The sequence below is a fragment of the Sarcophilus harrisii genome, chromosome 5 (assembly GCF_902635505.1).
Source record: "Sarcophilus harrisii chromosome 5, mSarHar1.11, whole genome shotgun sequence".
NCBI lineage: Eukaryota > Metazoa > Chordata > Mammalia > Dasyuromorphia > Dasyuridae > Sarcophilus > Sarcophilus harrisii.
Window position 1 is genome coordinate 146,665,203 of NC_045430.1, and position 16,757 is coordinate 146,681,959.

The window sequence follows — 16,757 nt, forward strand, 5'->3', positions numbered from 1 at the left end:
TTAAAGACTTTTAGTAGACCCAAGTCTTCATTTGAAGAATGCTAAAATAATAATTATAATAAATAATACCATTTTATTTAATTTTTTTTTTACAAAATGCTTTCTATATGTTATCTTAATTTTCATGACAATGTTAGAAACAATTCTGAACCCTAAATAAGAGCATAGTAAGTGAACAAAGGATGAGTGGAGCAGTACAAAATTTTATTACATTCCTTCAGGAAGCAAGTATGAAACTCAAGATGAGCCCTCAGAATTTTTAGACACTAGAGGATAGCCTTTTATCCCTTATTGCAGCTGCAAAGTCCCACCCCCATCTCCCCAATGACTGGGGTAATGGGGTTAACATTTTTTCCAGATCCTCCTTCAACATATAGCCCTTAATATGTCCCTCCCTTCTACCATATATGTTGCATGACCATTAAAATGAGCCTTAGCCCCTCCTGAGAAAAATAAGTTAATATTTATGAAGTAATTAAGTTTGGGTACTCTAACTAAGCTATAACCTTTATCCTACTTTTAGCTTTTTTTTTTTCTTTTCTTTTCTCTCTCTCTCTCTTTTTAATTTATTTTATTTTTTTAATACTACATAACTAGTTTTGTTCAGTTTTATCTAGTTTCAACTGGTTTCCAGAGGTTCCCTGCTCCCCTCTTCTGGACTACTTCTGATCCCAAATTTTGGTTTTCTTCCACTGTGAGAACATTTTTTGTTTATTGTTTCCCACAACAACTCTGTGAACTGGGTATTATTATTTTCCTCATTTAGAATCATAGAAATATCATCCTTATTTGATCTCTCCTACTGATGCTTTTGGAATAAGGGGTTTTCCAAGTGAAATGGTTGGCATTACAAAAACTCAAGTCTTAATGAAATTCTAACTACTTATGTTCATCATGAAAGATTAATTTTATTTTGGGCCAAAAAATTTATGTCTTAGATTAGTTTTTTTAAATATTGATTTTAGTATTTCAAAATCAAAATTATGACATTACAGTAATTAAAAAACATTATTACATGTCAGTTCTAGCAGGCCAGTAGTACTTTGTCCTAACTCTCCATCTTTTTGTTTCCCTAATTATTGCATGACTTTAAAGCAAAGTGACCATTAAGAAACTATCTTATTTCTTTTAGACATAAAAGATCCTTATGATCTATTCTACTCATATTGACATTCATTAGTAGAAAATTTAGTTGTTTTTCATGTAGAGATTTGTTGTCAAGGTACCTTTTAGTAGCATGGAGGTATTAGCAATATCAAAAAAAAAGTGGTTTGAAGATTTTTTCTTTTTTTTTGTACAAAGTATTTAGTGATTTTTCAATGGCTTATTGTCCTTAAAGGTTTTTTTTATATAATAAAATCGGATAAACCATTTTCTTAGCTGATTATTTTATCATTATATTCATTTCTGCAACTTAGATCCCCATTAAATTTTTTGGTTTTAAAATAAAAACCTGCAAATCTGTGATATAAGATAGTATGTACTTTTCCTTACATTAAAAATATAACTCATGGTCCCTGTTATTGTTAGGAATGTTCTAGTCTGGATCATGCTGAGGATCTCAGCATACCCAGGAAACAGATGCTTCCTGTAACTGACCTTGGGGGAATCCCCTCCCTGACCTAAAGATTTTTCTTTGCTATAATCTAAACTCCTTTTTATCTTCATTTCCTGGCTTAGAATCTCTAAAAGTTTTTTTTTTGGTGATGTTGACTCAGTTTATAGGATTTACCTTACCCAGTCCCTAATCACATGCCCTCCTTGTGCCTGTCCTTGGGCCTAAATGCCAGCATTCACACCTTTCCCCTTCTGCCTCTATACTATTAGAGCTCTGCATTTTTATTTTTAATATATTTTTCCACTCCTTACCTCTATCCCAGATGAAAGAGAATATATACAATCAGAAAACTTGTGCAGAGGAATTTTATATAATTTTAAACTAGCCAAACCAACTAGTTTAAAGTTCTTATACTGAATTCTTAACTCACAATTATTTCCTTGGACTTTTTATCATTGCATTTAACAATAACAATAGTAGTTATAATTTATATTATGCTACATTACTGTATTATATATCACATTATATGTTATGTATATATTATATAATAGTGCTTACTATATGCCAGGCACTGTATTAGGCACTTTACTATTGTTATTTTATTTGACCTCAGAACAGCCTTGAGAGGTAGGAGCTATTCTTAATTATCCCCATTTTGTAGATGAGGAAACGGAGGCAAACCGCAGTTAAGTGGTTTGCCCAATGTCCTGCAGCTAGGAAATATGAGGTTTTATTTGCCTTCAGGTCTTCCTGACTCCAAACTTGGTGGACTCTGCACTGTGGTACCACCCAGCAGCATCCCTTTCTCCCTAGACTTTCTTCAAGCCTATTCTTCATCCTGGCTGTGGCACTCAGTAACTTTTTAGAATCTTGGTACACCCCTAACCCAGATCTGCTTATCTGTGCAGTCCCTAGATATTTAGTCCTTTCCCCTGACTTGTCAGATCCTTCATTCCAGAGCTGAAGGAAATGATGCACTTGACTAGAATCCAATGAATCTGAATAAATCCAGTGAAAATGTATGCTATCTATCCTCTTACATCATCTGATTCACTGGGATCATGCTACAGAAAAAAGACCCTTCTCTAATTTATCCTCTGTCCCACTCACCACAACTAGTGTTCCAAGTCTCCTCTAACTGCCTTCTCCAAAGATCTTGTCCCATAGCTCCCTGGCCATTTACTGTAAGCTCTCTCCCTTTCTCATTTCACATCCCTGTGACATTTGCCCTCTCTCTCCTCCATCATTCCTGTCTTGGTTGAAGATGTAATTCCTTTTTTTAAGGCAAATCCCTCTACAAGCAACCTTCATCCCCTGTCTAATGCAGGGGATTGTCTCTATTATCCTCTCCCCCAGTCTTCCATCTCTTCCTATCCTTTTCGCTGATTTACAAGCTTGTCCACATTTCTGTCATCCTTTAAGGACCCTCCCTAGATCCTGAAATCCCTGATTATTATTGTTCCTAAACTTCTAACCTAAAACTTCCCCAAACTTATTTTAAAAGCCATGTACACTTAGTACTTCTACTTTCTGTTCTCTCACATGCTTCTCAATCCTTTGCAATGTGCATTTTGACTTCATATGTAGACTGTTCTCTTTAAAGTTGTGAATGACCTCTTAATTCCCAAAACTAATAATGATCATCAGATCCTGGAATCAGTAGGGGGCACTAATGATTGTGAGTTAGGGGAATAGCATAGCCAGACGTGCTTTCGGAATATCAGTTTAGCTGTTGTGTTGGTTGATGGATTAGAAAGAAATAAGAATGAGAGAGTGACAGTGTCTAAAATCTCGGCTATTGCAGTAGGCCAAGTTAGTAATGAAAGGGCCTAAAGCAGGAGCTGTGACTGTAGGAGTCAAGAAAAGAGGGATGTTTTGAGAGATGTTCTAAAGGTAAAATTGACCAGTCATGGTGTCTAGATTCATATGAATATCAAGAAAAGACTCAAAAGCTATAGACTCTCCAGGATTGCAAATCCAAATGTGTAGAAAGATTGTGGTTGCTCTTAACAAAAATAGGGAAATTGGAAAGAAGCAGTTTTTAGGGAAAAGATTATAACTTCCACTTTGTACATGTTGAGTTGGAGATGCCCTTGGGACATCCAGGTAAAGATATCCACTAGTAGCTAGGCCTTTGGTTCTAGGAAGAAATAAGGACTCAGAGATAAAGAAGAGCTTATAGAGCTCAGAACATCATAGATTTTGAAGTGGGAACTTTAGAGATATTTTAGCCATAGCCTCCTGTTTCCATTTTGCAACTGAAGAACTGAGGCTTAAAGTGACTTGCCCAATGCCAAACAGGTAGTGACAACTGAGATTTGGTGTCATATCCTCCGACTACAAAAACTGTGTTGGTTCTAATGATTTAGGAGTTAATCTTAAGGTGATATATGAACTGAGAGATCACCAAACAAGTAAATATAAAAAGAAAGGCTCCAGGGCCAGGATAGAGCCTTTGGGCACATCTGTGAAGGTTTTCTGAAGGCAGCCTTAGTCTCAGTTGAAATAAATAATTACTCCAAAATCGCAGCCAGCTGGTAAAAATGCAAACGTTTATTTCTCCTTCCAAATTAGCCCGGTTAGTTCAGAGACCTATCTCTGCTTGAGCTCTTGCAGCTGCAGCTTTGTCCTTGGCTTCTGCCTCTGCTTTCTTCAGCCTCCAGCCAGCACCAAGTTGGAAGATGCAATGGATCTCTCTTGCCTCGAAGATAGGGCTTGTAGGCTTTCTTCCAGAGTCTCTCTCTCTCCTAAGTCCCACAAGAAGAACTAAGCCCAAGCTTCAAAAGCTCCCTATATATATGATGTCCCAAAAGGTTAACTCCGCCTTCTGGAGGGAGAGGGATTCTGGGTTATCTCCCAGAGTGCTCTCTGGCCATAAGGAAGGTGTGAATTCGGACTAAGCCCTACACATGTGAAATCCATTGAGTACTTAGATGCTTATGAGCTCTCTAAAGGTGTGAACACAAGCATTGTTCAGTCAGTTCTACTTAGTACCTTGTTTCAAGTTCTGGCCCAAAATAACTCTTTCTAAGATTAAATTAACTCCAGTGTCTTAACACTTTGTAAAGATTCCAACACACATCCACAGTTAGTGAGCTGGATCTGGAGGGTTATTCAGCAGCAGAAAAGAAAAAAGTAAGACCAGATCAGTTAGACAACAAATTAAGAACACTGGTACAAAAACTGTGGGTCAGAAAAAAGTGTTCAGGAAACTAGAATTCAACAGTTAATAGAAAAATGAGAGAAAGGAGAATAAGGCTGAAAACATTCTGTTTAGCAATTAGAGGATGATATAGAATCTGGTCTCAGACACTTACGAGCTGTATGACTATGGGCAATCACTTAACCCTTATTGCCTCCCCAAATTTTTTTAAAGATAATTTTGGAGAGTTCAGTTTTAATCAAGAGATGGTAAATTTGCAAAGCTTTGAAGTGTGAGTATGAGACAAGAAATATGGATAGTAGCTTAAGGGAATGTAAAGGGGTTTTTGGTTGTTTTTTTTTTTTTTCCTTAAGAATAAAGAAGACTTGAACATGTTTATAAGCAATAGTGAAGAAATCCACTGATTAGAAAATATTGAAAGGGTTGATCAAAGGGGTAGACTTCTGAGAGCAGGAGAGCATTCTTTATTTCATATTCTCAAAGCCAGGAGTAGTACTGTTTCATCAGTTGTAATTATTGGTGTGGCCTAGGAAATGACTTTGATCCACATTGAATTTTTTGATTTAATTGTCTTTGCTGCCCCATACAGGTTTTCATTGATTTTTCCTTTTTTTCTTTCTTGGCTACTTAATTTCCTCCCCACATTAGCAGGCTGGGGAAACATCTTTCCTAGTAACGGGTAAATTGAATTCTTGGGGGTTTTTTCTTCCCAAGAATACGTCAGATCGATGCCTTTATTTGTAATGAAAGTTTATCTTATTTATTGTTGATTATGTTTAGGTTTGCAGATTATTGTTTTGGATTGTTGCTCTAACCCTTTTGCTTTTTCAAATATCCTTATTACTGACAGAGAAAGTTAAATGACTTGCAGAAGTTCACACAACTAAAAAGTGTCTCACACTGGATTTGAATTTAGGTCTTCATTTAGCTTCCATTGAGTATTGTATCAGAATGGCTTTGTCAAGAATTTGCTGTGCCAGATTACTTGCATGTATACTTTTGACAGGTCTTCTATACTGGGTGGTAGCTAAAGAAACTGCTTTTAACAGTATACTTAGATTTCAACCCCAAAAAAGTCTTTCATATGAAAGATATGAGGTAGGTAATAAAATTAAGATAATTTGAGCCTGGTTTTATGACCAGACCCAAGAAAGAATTTTTTGGGGATCTTTGTCATCTGGAAGGGAAGTAGATAGTGAATTTCTTTTTGATTAAATTTTAATTATGAATGATTTAACATCAATGCTTTTCAAGCTTTTTGGTCTCAGGGCACTCTTACATGCTTATTCTCATGTCCTTATACTTTTAAAAATTATTGAGAACCCCAAAGATCTTTTGTTTATATATGTTATTTATATATGTTATGTTTGTCAACATTTGCTGTATTAGAAATTAAAACCGACAAAATGAAAAAATATTTTATTGTCATTTTAAAATAAGATTCAACTCTTCATGACCATATTTGGGGTTTTCTTGACAAAGAGACTGGAGTGATTTAAAAATGTTTATTCATATAAAAATAAAAATAAACCCACTGCAAGTTAACATAAATAACATTTTTATGAAAAAATTATATTTTAAGCAAATAAAGTGAGAGTAATGATATTTAGGTATTTTTGCAAATTTCTTTAATGTCTGATTTAACAGGAGATAACTGGATTTTCCTATCTTCATCTTGTATTCATTCTGTTGTGATAACTTTTTTTGGTTGAAGTATATGTTGAAAATCCAGCCTCACATAGATATGTAGTTAGAAAAATGAGAAATATTCTTCCCCCAGGAGTTTCTGTGGATTTTTCTTTTTCTTTCTTTTATTAACTTTTTAAAATACACATTTCTATGAATTATGTTGGGAGAGAAAAATCAGAAAAGGAAAAGGGGGGGGAGGGAAAGAGAAAGAGAGAAGGAGAAGAGGGAAGGAGTGGGGTTGAGAAAGAGGGAGAGAGATGGGGAGAGAGAGAGAGAAAGAGAGAGAGAGAGATGGGGAGAGAGAGAGAAAAAAAACAGAAAGAAAGAAAGAAACTTTGATCTGCATTCAATCTCCATAGTTCTCTTTCTGAATACAGATGGCATTTTTTGCCCAATAAACTTTGGGCCCAAATTGAGCTTTAGCTCAATGATCCCCTAGAAGAACCAAGTCTTTCATAACCGATCATCACACAATCTTGCTGTTATTATGTACAATGTCTTCCTGGTTCTGCTTTTTTCACTCAGCATCAGTTCATGTAAATCTTTCCAGGCTTTTCTAAAATCAGCTTGTTCATCATTATTTATAGAACAATACTATTCCATTACCTTCATATACCACAACTTATTCAGCCATTCCCCAATTGATGGACATCCTCATTTTCCAATTCTTTGCCATCACAAAACAAAATGTTTGCTAAAAATGTTTTTGCACATGTGGATCCTTTTCCCTCCTTTATGATAAACTTGTGATGCCAACCAGTCTTCAAATGTCTGAATGATTGGAATGTGAGAAGAGGAATTAGAGAGCAGTTTGGAAAGAGAAATATTTTTGGTTCCATATGAAGAAAAATCCCAACTGCTACCAAACAAATTGAGTTGTGGATTAGTGAGTAGTAGATTATTTGATTGGAGATTTTCAAGGAGACATTAGATGAACACTGGTTTTAGACAGGATGCTTTTTGAGGTTCAAATCATTCTAAAGGACATCAGTATCTTCCAATTCTTGAGGTTCTATGAATCTGTGAATTTATCCATCTTGGTAAAGGAAAGATGCTGTTTATGTTTTCCCTCAAGGAAAAATATTGATTTTATTTATGGCCTTCAGGAAGTGCGTATGAAATTCTATTCATTCTTAATGTTAATTTTTTTTAAGAATTGGAAAAATTGTCCCAAATATATTTTAAAATCTTTTTAATATCCACTTTTTGCATTTAATAATATTTTATTTTTTTCTAATTACATGTAATGATGATATTCAACATTCATTTTTGTAAGATTTTGAGTTTCAAATTTTTTTCCCTCCTCTCCAAGTGAGCAAGCAATGCAACATAGATTATATGTATATATCTATATCTATATACAATCATGTTAAACATATCTCCACATTAGTTGTGTTGTGAAAGAATCAACAAAAGGGAAAAACAATGAGGAGAAAAAAAAGTAAAAATTGTATTCTTCAATCTGCATTCAGACTCCATATTTCTTGGTACATAGATGACATTTTCTATCAAGGATTCTTTTGGAATTTTCTTAGATCATTGTATTGCTGAAAAAAGCTAAGTCTATCAGAGTTGATCATCACACCATGTTGTTATTACTGTGTATGATGTTCTCCTGGTTTTATTTATTTCACTTGACATCAGTTCAGTCTTTCCAGGTTTCAGTTCATGTAAATCCACATTTTTCGGAAATCCACCAGCTTGTCATTTCTTAGAGAACAAAAATATTCCATTATATTCATATACCACAATTTGTTAAACCATTCTCTATTTGATAGAAATCTCATCAATTTCTAGTTCTTTGCAATCACAAAAAGAACTGTATAAACATTTTTGAATATATGAGTCCTTTCCCATATGGACCATATGAGTATATGGGCTCTTTTTGAGATACAGACCTTGGTAGTGGTGTTGCTGAATCAAAGGGTATGCTTAGTTTTATAGCCCTTTGGGCATAGTTCCAAATTGCTCTCCAGAATGGTTGGATCAGTTCACAATTCCACCAACAATGAATGTGTTCCAATTTTTCCACATCCTCTCCAACATTTATTATTGTCTTTTCCTGTCATCTTAGCCAATCTGATAAGTGTGTGGTGATACTTCCAAGTTCTTTTAATTTCCATTTCGCTAATCAATAGTTATAGCATTTTACTGTAAATGGCTTTAATTTTTTTCATTTCACAATGGCCTGTTTATATCCTTTTACTATTTATCCATTAGGGAATGATTTATATTCTTATAAATGTGATTCAGCTCTCCATATATTTGAGAAATGATATCTTTATCAGTTTCCCAACTAGGAAAGCTGTATTTAAAGGTCACTTGTAAGTGCCTTTCCTCAAATTGATTTAGATTAAACTTTCTATTTGAGGAAAACAATACTATATTTTTTGACTAAATCTAAAATACTTTTATTGGCTATTTGGAAGGATTTCAGCATCAGAACATTAATCTGAATGATAATAGTATAAGAGAAAGCAGCCTTAAGCAGAAAGCCATTAGAAAAGCTAGTGAGTCATGTTTTAATTTCTATGATTAATTGGTTCTGTTTTCTGTTAAACATGAAGGATTTATTGGAGATCAACTTTGGGATACATCTCAATTTCAGGTTAGATATGGTTATTGAATGCATGAATAAATGAAGCATTTATTAAAGGCTTACTCTTTGCAAAGCATTCAATTAAGTTCTGGGGACATACAAAGGAAAAATAAGTCCTTGCTGTCAAGAGATCTACCTTCTAATGAGTGAGATAAAAGACAATACAGATAAAATATTACAGGTGGAAGTCATATCAAAAGGTTCCCTGCAGTAAAACAATTGGCTGTGCCTCTTTTTCAAAGTTATTTCTACTGATAAATGTGTCTGGTTTTTTTTTTTTTTTTTGATGATGTGCTACTTGACAGTATCAAGGACTTGGGGGACAAGAATTTTCTTATCCAAGTCTTCAGTGAATGTGACTGTAGGCAGGAACAGTTAATTGCCAGATTTATCTCCACAGGACTTGCTTCCCAAGAAAATGTCTGAGGGCACTAGGCTGGAGGTTTGTTGTTGCTATTTGTCCTTCATGGTTGAAGAGGACCAATGATATCAGGAAGGTGATGTCTTGACTTGCAAGAGTTTGGATTTAAGTGAGGCAGAGCTGGGCAAAGTCATGAGCTTATGAGCTTCATTCACTCCACCCTCCAGGGTCATCTGAGTCTAGGGGCAAAACTGATCAAGATGACAGGAGATGACCATGGATGGCCTTGTCCTTTTTAAGCTAAGGTGTTTGACAGCCCTGAGGTAACACCCATTCAATGATTTATGATTAGGTAAAAAAAATGAGCTAAAAGATGAGCTACTTTGTACACACACATACATTTTTGACCAGAACAGAAACAATTGCTATTTAAACTTCTGGGCCGTCCAAATCCATCCAAACAATGACCAAATGAATTTTGGGCTAGGACTTATTATTGTCCAATCAATGAAAGCCAGAGTGGGCTGCAGGCATTGCTCTTCCAAAGGCTTTTGGTTGCAGAGTCTTGAGTTGTTTCCATTAAAGACTGAAGGAAAGTGGTGGTCAGGGGGTAGTGATTGTTTGATTTGTCCCCCTTATTTTCCCTTGGAGGTCTCACTGATTCAGCTAGGCTGATGTGCCTCCCCTTTGAGTGACAGGTGGTTTTCAGTTAGTGAGGATGGCTGACTATTCCACAGAATTTGCTTGTGATTAGTGAATTATAATCTTGATGCTCAGTTTCAAGCCCATGGAGCTGCTGAGGTTTCCAGAAATCATAATTTATGTTAGAATTCAAGAGCAAGAATACAAAGAACAGGAGTTATAGAAACCAAAGAAAAATAGCCAAGAAAGAAGTATTTCCTGATAGTGATGGTTATAAAACTTTGAAATGAACTCCCAAGAAAAGTTACAGAACAGTTTCCTCTGAAGAGCTCTAAAAATAATATGACATCTCATTGGGTGTGGTCCCTTTGTGGTATCAAGGAAATGGCCTAAATAGCCTTACTAACATTCTCTTTAATTTGTAATGACTATGAATTAGTGAATATTATTAGATTATATCTTACTAATCCATATGTAATCAGTTTAGCATCTGTAGTCACTACCCTTTCATGTAAATGCAGCTGGTGCTAACATCTGTATACAATCTCCCCTCACCTCCTACCCTAATTTCTCTTTGATCTCTATAATGTGCTTTCCAGTACAGCTGTCTTCTCAGTGTTTGAAATAGCCAAATTCTGGCCAGATTCAACTTAACACTTATTTAATGAATATCTTCTCCATGTAAGGCACTACGCCTTACTGTACTGTATTCAGAGAGGATTTAGAGGTGAATTAGACATAGTTTTTCCCCTTGTAAAAGTTTGTAATTTCGTATATTATCTGTGAAGTTAGTCAATAAGCAACAAACATTTAAGTGCTTACTATGTGCCAGGAACTATGCTAATCAATAGACATACAAAGAAAAACAAAACCTCCATTCTAATGAGACAGTATACTGGATAGTAAATTTATCTCTGGGGAAAGGCACTTTCAGCAGAAAATGGGATTTGATCTAATGAAGAAAGCCAAGAATATCCAGAGATAGAAGTAAGGAAAGAGGGGGAGAGTATTCCTGTCCTAGGGAATAGGCAGTACAAAGACATAAAGGTGGAAGATAGTGTGAGGGCAGATCATTGTAGTTGGAATGTAGTAGCTGCTTAATAAATGCTTGTAGATTTGACGTAAGAGCTTTAACTGCCAAACATAGGTACAAATGTTTGCTCTTGGAGGTGATAAGGAGTCACTAGAGTTTATTGAGTAAGGGAATGAAAAGGGCATATCTCTGCTTTAGGAAAAATCACTTTGTCACTTGAATGAAGTATATAGTATAGTATGTAAAGACTTGAGGCAGAGAGACCAATGAGAAGACTATTGTGTAGTCCAGGCAAGAGGTAATGAGAGCCAGATAGCAGTTATATAAATGGAAAGAAGGGGACATATGCAACATATACATGTTGTAAACATAGAAGTAACATTTGCCAATAAATCTGATATATGGGGTGAATGAGCATGTCACCTACAGTGCCCATGACAGTAATGGAGAAGTTTTAAAGGCTTGGGGGGAAAGAAGGAAAGGGTTCTCTTCTGGACATTTGAAATTAAAGTACTACAGGATACCACCTCCATAATGCACCAAAGACAAGTATACATTGGGAATCACAATACCGATTCAAGAGTTGTATCTTTCAAGAACCATCTATTCAAACACATACATACAGAAAAGACTCTTCACTATGCTATTCTTGATTAGTAATTGTCCAACTTTTGCCTGAAGACTTTTATGGAGAGGAGAATATGTCATTTCTCTAGGAAGCCTGTTCTACTTTGGGATGACTCTTAATTGTCAGGAAATTTTTTCTGACTACGTTTAAATTTGCCTCTTTGCATCTTCTGCTAATTTCTCCCAGATCTATTGTTTGGAGTCAAACAAAACAAGTCTTATACCACAGGCCCACAGCAATATATGTACTATCATTTTAAACATACTTTCATATTTGTCATGTTGTAAAAGAAAAATCAGAACAAAAGAGGGAAAAACATGTGAAAGAAAAAGCAAACCAAGCAAAAAAAATGGCAAAAATAATATGCTTCAATCCTTATTTGATCTCTATAGTTCTATTTCTGGATATGGATGGCATTTTCCATCCAACGTCTCTTGGAATTGTCTTGAATCACCATATTGCTGAAAAGAGCTAAATTTATCATATTTAATCATCACACAATCTTGCTGTTACTATGTAATGATGTTCTCTTGATTCTAGTCATTTCATTCAGCCTCAGTTTATTTAAGTCTTCCCAGGCTTTTCTGAAATCAGCCTCATTTCTTATAGAACAATAATATTCTATTACATTGATGTACCACAATTTATTCAGCCATTTTCCAGTCGATGAGCATCTACTCAATTTCTAATTTGTCACCACAAAAAGAACTACTATAATAAACATTTTTGCTCATGTGGGTCTTTTTCCTTCCATGATTTCCTTGGATACATATCTAGTATAGACACTGCCAGGTCAAAGGGTATGCACAGTTTTATAGCCCTTTGATTCTAGTTCCAAATTGCTCTACAGAATGCTTGGATCATTTCACAACTCCACCAATAATGCATTAGTGTCCCAGTTTACTCACATCCCCTCCAACATTTAGCATTATCTTTTTCTGTCATCCAGCCAATCTGATAAGTGTGCAGTGGTATTTCAGAATTCTTTTAATTTCCATTTCTCTAATCAATAGTGAGTTATAACATTTTTCATGACTATAAATGGCTTTAATCTCTTCATCTGAAAATTAACTAGTTCATATCCTTTTGATCATTTATCAATTGAGAAATGACTTGTATTCTTATAAATTTGATTCAGTTCTCTATATATTGTAGAAATGAGACATTTATCAGAAACATTGTAAAAATTCTTTCTCAGCTTTCTGCTTCCCTGTTAATCTTGGCTGCATTGGTTTTGTTTGTGCAAAATTTTTAATGTCATCAAAATTATCCATTTTGCATTTCATAATAATAATAATTCTTGTATAGTCATAAATTCCTCCCTTCTCCAAAGATCTGATAAACTATCCCTTGCTCTTGTAATTTACTTAGAGTATTATCCTTTGTCTAAATCATGACCCATTTCAACCTTATCTTGGTATAGACTGTGGATATTAGTCTATATTTCTGCCATACTATTGCAGTATCCTTTCTTAGTGTAACCCGAGATGACATTAGCTTTTTAATCACTACAACTTAACAGACTTTTTGTCTAAGCATTTGTTGTCTTTCCATACCTCTCTTATCCTAAAACTAGGACGGGTTTTTTTTTTTTTTTTATCCAAATATGAATTTCTGTTGATTTCATCTTGTTAGATCGAGCCCAATTCTCTAGTCTACCAAGATTTTTTGGTTTTTTTTTTTTTTTAACTTTTTAAATCTTCTGTTGTTGCTCCCAACTTTGTCATCTGAAAATGTGATATGCCTTTATTCAGATCATTGATTAAAAATAGTAAGTGTTACAGGGCCAAGCCTAGGTCCCTGGGGAATATTCAACTGGAGACATCCTGCCATGTTGGCAATGAACATTTATAAAATCTTAACTATTTAACCAGTTTTGAATCCAACTATGTTTTTGTGTAATCCATATCTGTGAGATTATTAGAACAAAATAGAATGATAAATGATGAGAAAAGAATCTCTGAGATGATGAAAAGATATTTTATAAAAAATTTGTTGTAATATAAGTAAAATATATTCACAGCATTCTATTTATCTGCTACTTGAATAATTTTTTAAAAAAATACTTTTCAAGGAAATAAGTTTAGGCTGGTGTGACCTATTTGATGAATCCATTTTGCCTCTTTGTAATCCCTACTTTCCTTGCTTGTTATTTGCCAACTGTTGTTGAAAGGAACAAAGTCCTATCACCAGGTATTTCTTTAAAAATATATTCTTGGCTATTTCTAGGAACCAAAATAAATCTCACTGTCTTATGACTTATACTCTCTTTTCTTTTTCTGAAACATTTGACTTCTTCCAATCTAAAACTTTTCCTCTTTTCCATGATTATTCAGTCACTGATAGTGGCTTAACAATCAAATCAGAATCCAGTGGTAGCGTTTATATGGGCTAGGTGACTTAAATGCATCAGAAAGCAACTACTTAAAATTTTATTTATTTACCATTTCCTTACTTACATTGGGTACCATTGGTGCTAAGCCATCTGCACAGAGATGATAATTGAATTGGAGCTATACAGTCAGCAGGTGACAGTATAGAAGGATAAGAGAAGATGACCCAGTCCATAGCCTTGGGAGGTACACTTTGATTAGTGGGTATGTCATAGCTGAAGAACCAAGAAAGGAGGTATTGAAAAGGAACAGCCAAATAGGAGAACTATGAGAGAAATATTGTGAAAATCCAGTAAAGGGAGTGTCCAGAAGGAGAGCACAATCAGATATTTTAGATTACAAAGGTCAAGAAGTATGAAAATGAAGAAATTAGATTTGGTAAATCTGACATTAAAACTGGAGAGAACAGTTGAATGTGATTGGAATTCCCATTGCAAATGTTTAGAAGAGGATTGCAAAGGAAAGAGTATAGCGATATCTAATGTTAGATATCAAGAGTATTTACTGGTCAGTGCCAGGAGGTTAGAACATATGTTGTATGTTTAAATAGGAACAGACACAAAAACAGTTCTATTACAGAATTTATTATTTAGAATTGCCTCATTTTGCTTAGTCCCCGGGAAGAAAGGATCAGTAGACAGTTCTGACAGCTATTTATCACTGATGTGTTTACTCTGCATTTGCTCCTTTCTGTGGTAGAAGGCAAGCTCTTGGCAGAGAACTGGGGTTGTCATTCATCTGTCGTTTTCAGAGAGGACCAGTGACATCATGGGTGATGTCATGACTTGTGCGTGAATTGGATTTAAGATGAGGCAGATCACACAAAGTCCTAGGGGCAACAGACTATTGCTCCTCCTACATGCCTTAATAACTCTAGTACAATAACTTGAATTTGTAGCCCATTCCTCCCCTAGATCTTCATCTTCACCTTTATTTTTCTCTCTGCTATTAACCAAGTTTATGTTCCCAGTGTTATATCATTATTATATTTCTAAATTCATCTTTGTGGTTTTTACCTACTCTATATTTTCCCCACTCATAATTTTATTGTATCTGTCAGACATATAAAGTTGTTGCCAATATTCTAATGACAAAAAGCTCTCTGTGGTATCCTGCTTGTTACAACCACTGTCTGGACAAAGGATTCCTGTTTACTTTGTGTTAATCACCTTCTAATGCATATTTCCTCTGTAGGCTGCTTTTGAGACCCATGGAATTTTTCTGTATTTTGTGAGCCAGTGTTTATGGTAGAATATTTCTGACCAGAACCATTTCTTCTTTCTTAGCTACTTCAATGCAGCATCATAAAATGAAATTTTTACTTTGATTCTTGAGAAATCAGCTTTATGAAAGAAAATACGTTTTTGCTAGATGTCCTTGGTTGTGTGTGTTTTTTTTTCTGCATAAGTAAATCTGAAATAAAGGCGGGGCCTTTATTTCAACACAACTATTCAGATAGTAAAATCTAGTGTTTATTAAGGAGAAAAAAGAAATGAAAAGTGAGACTGACATCTTGTTTTTCCTTTTCTCTCAAAATAAGTGAAAAATCACACTTCTTTAAGCTTGCTGACTGAAATCATAAGCATGCTTTTTGACTGTTCACTTTTACATTTTAACTGACTAAGCTTTTTCAGGAATATTAGAGAAATTTCTAAAAACTAGTTAGGTATCTTGTGACATGTAGTATCATCTCCTGTCTCTAAAAGCTTAACCTCTCAAAATTAGTTCTGAATCACAGCATAGAAGCAACAAATAAGTTTATTCACATGAAAGGCATATTTCCAGTCTGCATTGGTCATGAGTGAATACATAATATCCGAGTGATAAAAAATGCAAATTTTCCAACTGTGTATAGGAAATAAGTTGTCATTTTTGTTCCTTCTGGAAGGAGTCTAGTCTGTCACTTTAGATTATTTGAGAAGTTATAATTATAGCTTTGCTGTGGAATAGAAATCTTCTGAATTTGTGAAACTTATTATATTTCCTCAGTTTTTTACATAGACTCCTTTTCCATCACATTTTGAGAATATCCAGGAAAATGTTTCATTGCCTTTCTCTACAAAGAGTTAAATAAGGGCAGTTGTTTCTTGCCATTGGTTATGCAGAAGGAAATTATATTAGTACATACTCTTTTCTTCATGTTTTTGTCCTACTTATATGTCCCTTGAATTAAAGTTGTAAGGCTATTCTGTGGAGGTATTCAGCTAGCAAACTAGGTTTTTGTAGCTACTAATTTTCTTCCCGCACCAAAACTATGAAAATTCCCTATCCTAACTTTGAACATTACTTTTAATTGCTTTTACAATTCTTTTATCTTTTTTGGATTTCATTTCCTCTTCCACCTCTTTTAGGAGCCATTAAAAATTACTGAAGTAAAGGTTTTAGATTTAGATTCCAGATTCTACTTGGGCTTGATCAATAAATTCCATTGGCTTCATGTTTACTTCTAGGGTCAAAAACAAAATTATCTGGCATTTGAAGCCCTTTATAACCTAGTCACTCTCTTCCCCAAAACTTTCCAGTCTTACCTGGGTATACTGTCTCATGTACTCTTCAATCCACTGGGCCTGCTTGCATTTCCTTCAACAAGACCATTCAGGGTATTTTCACTGGACTTCCCATTCCACTGGAATGCTCTCCTTCATCCCTGCCTCCTGGCTTCTCTGGCTTCCTTCAAGTCCTAGCTTAAAT

General features: G+C 34.8%; 1 protein-coding gene across 3 annotated transcripts in view; it reads left to right on the forward strand.

The window, feature by feature from the left end:
* FAM185A (family with sequence similarity 185 member A) overlaps positions 1-16,757 on the forward strand; it is a 78,910-nt gene that overhangs the window by 39,477 nt on the left and 22,676 nt on the right. The window lies entirely within an intron of this gene.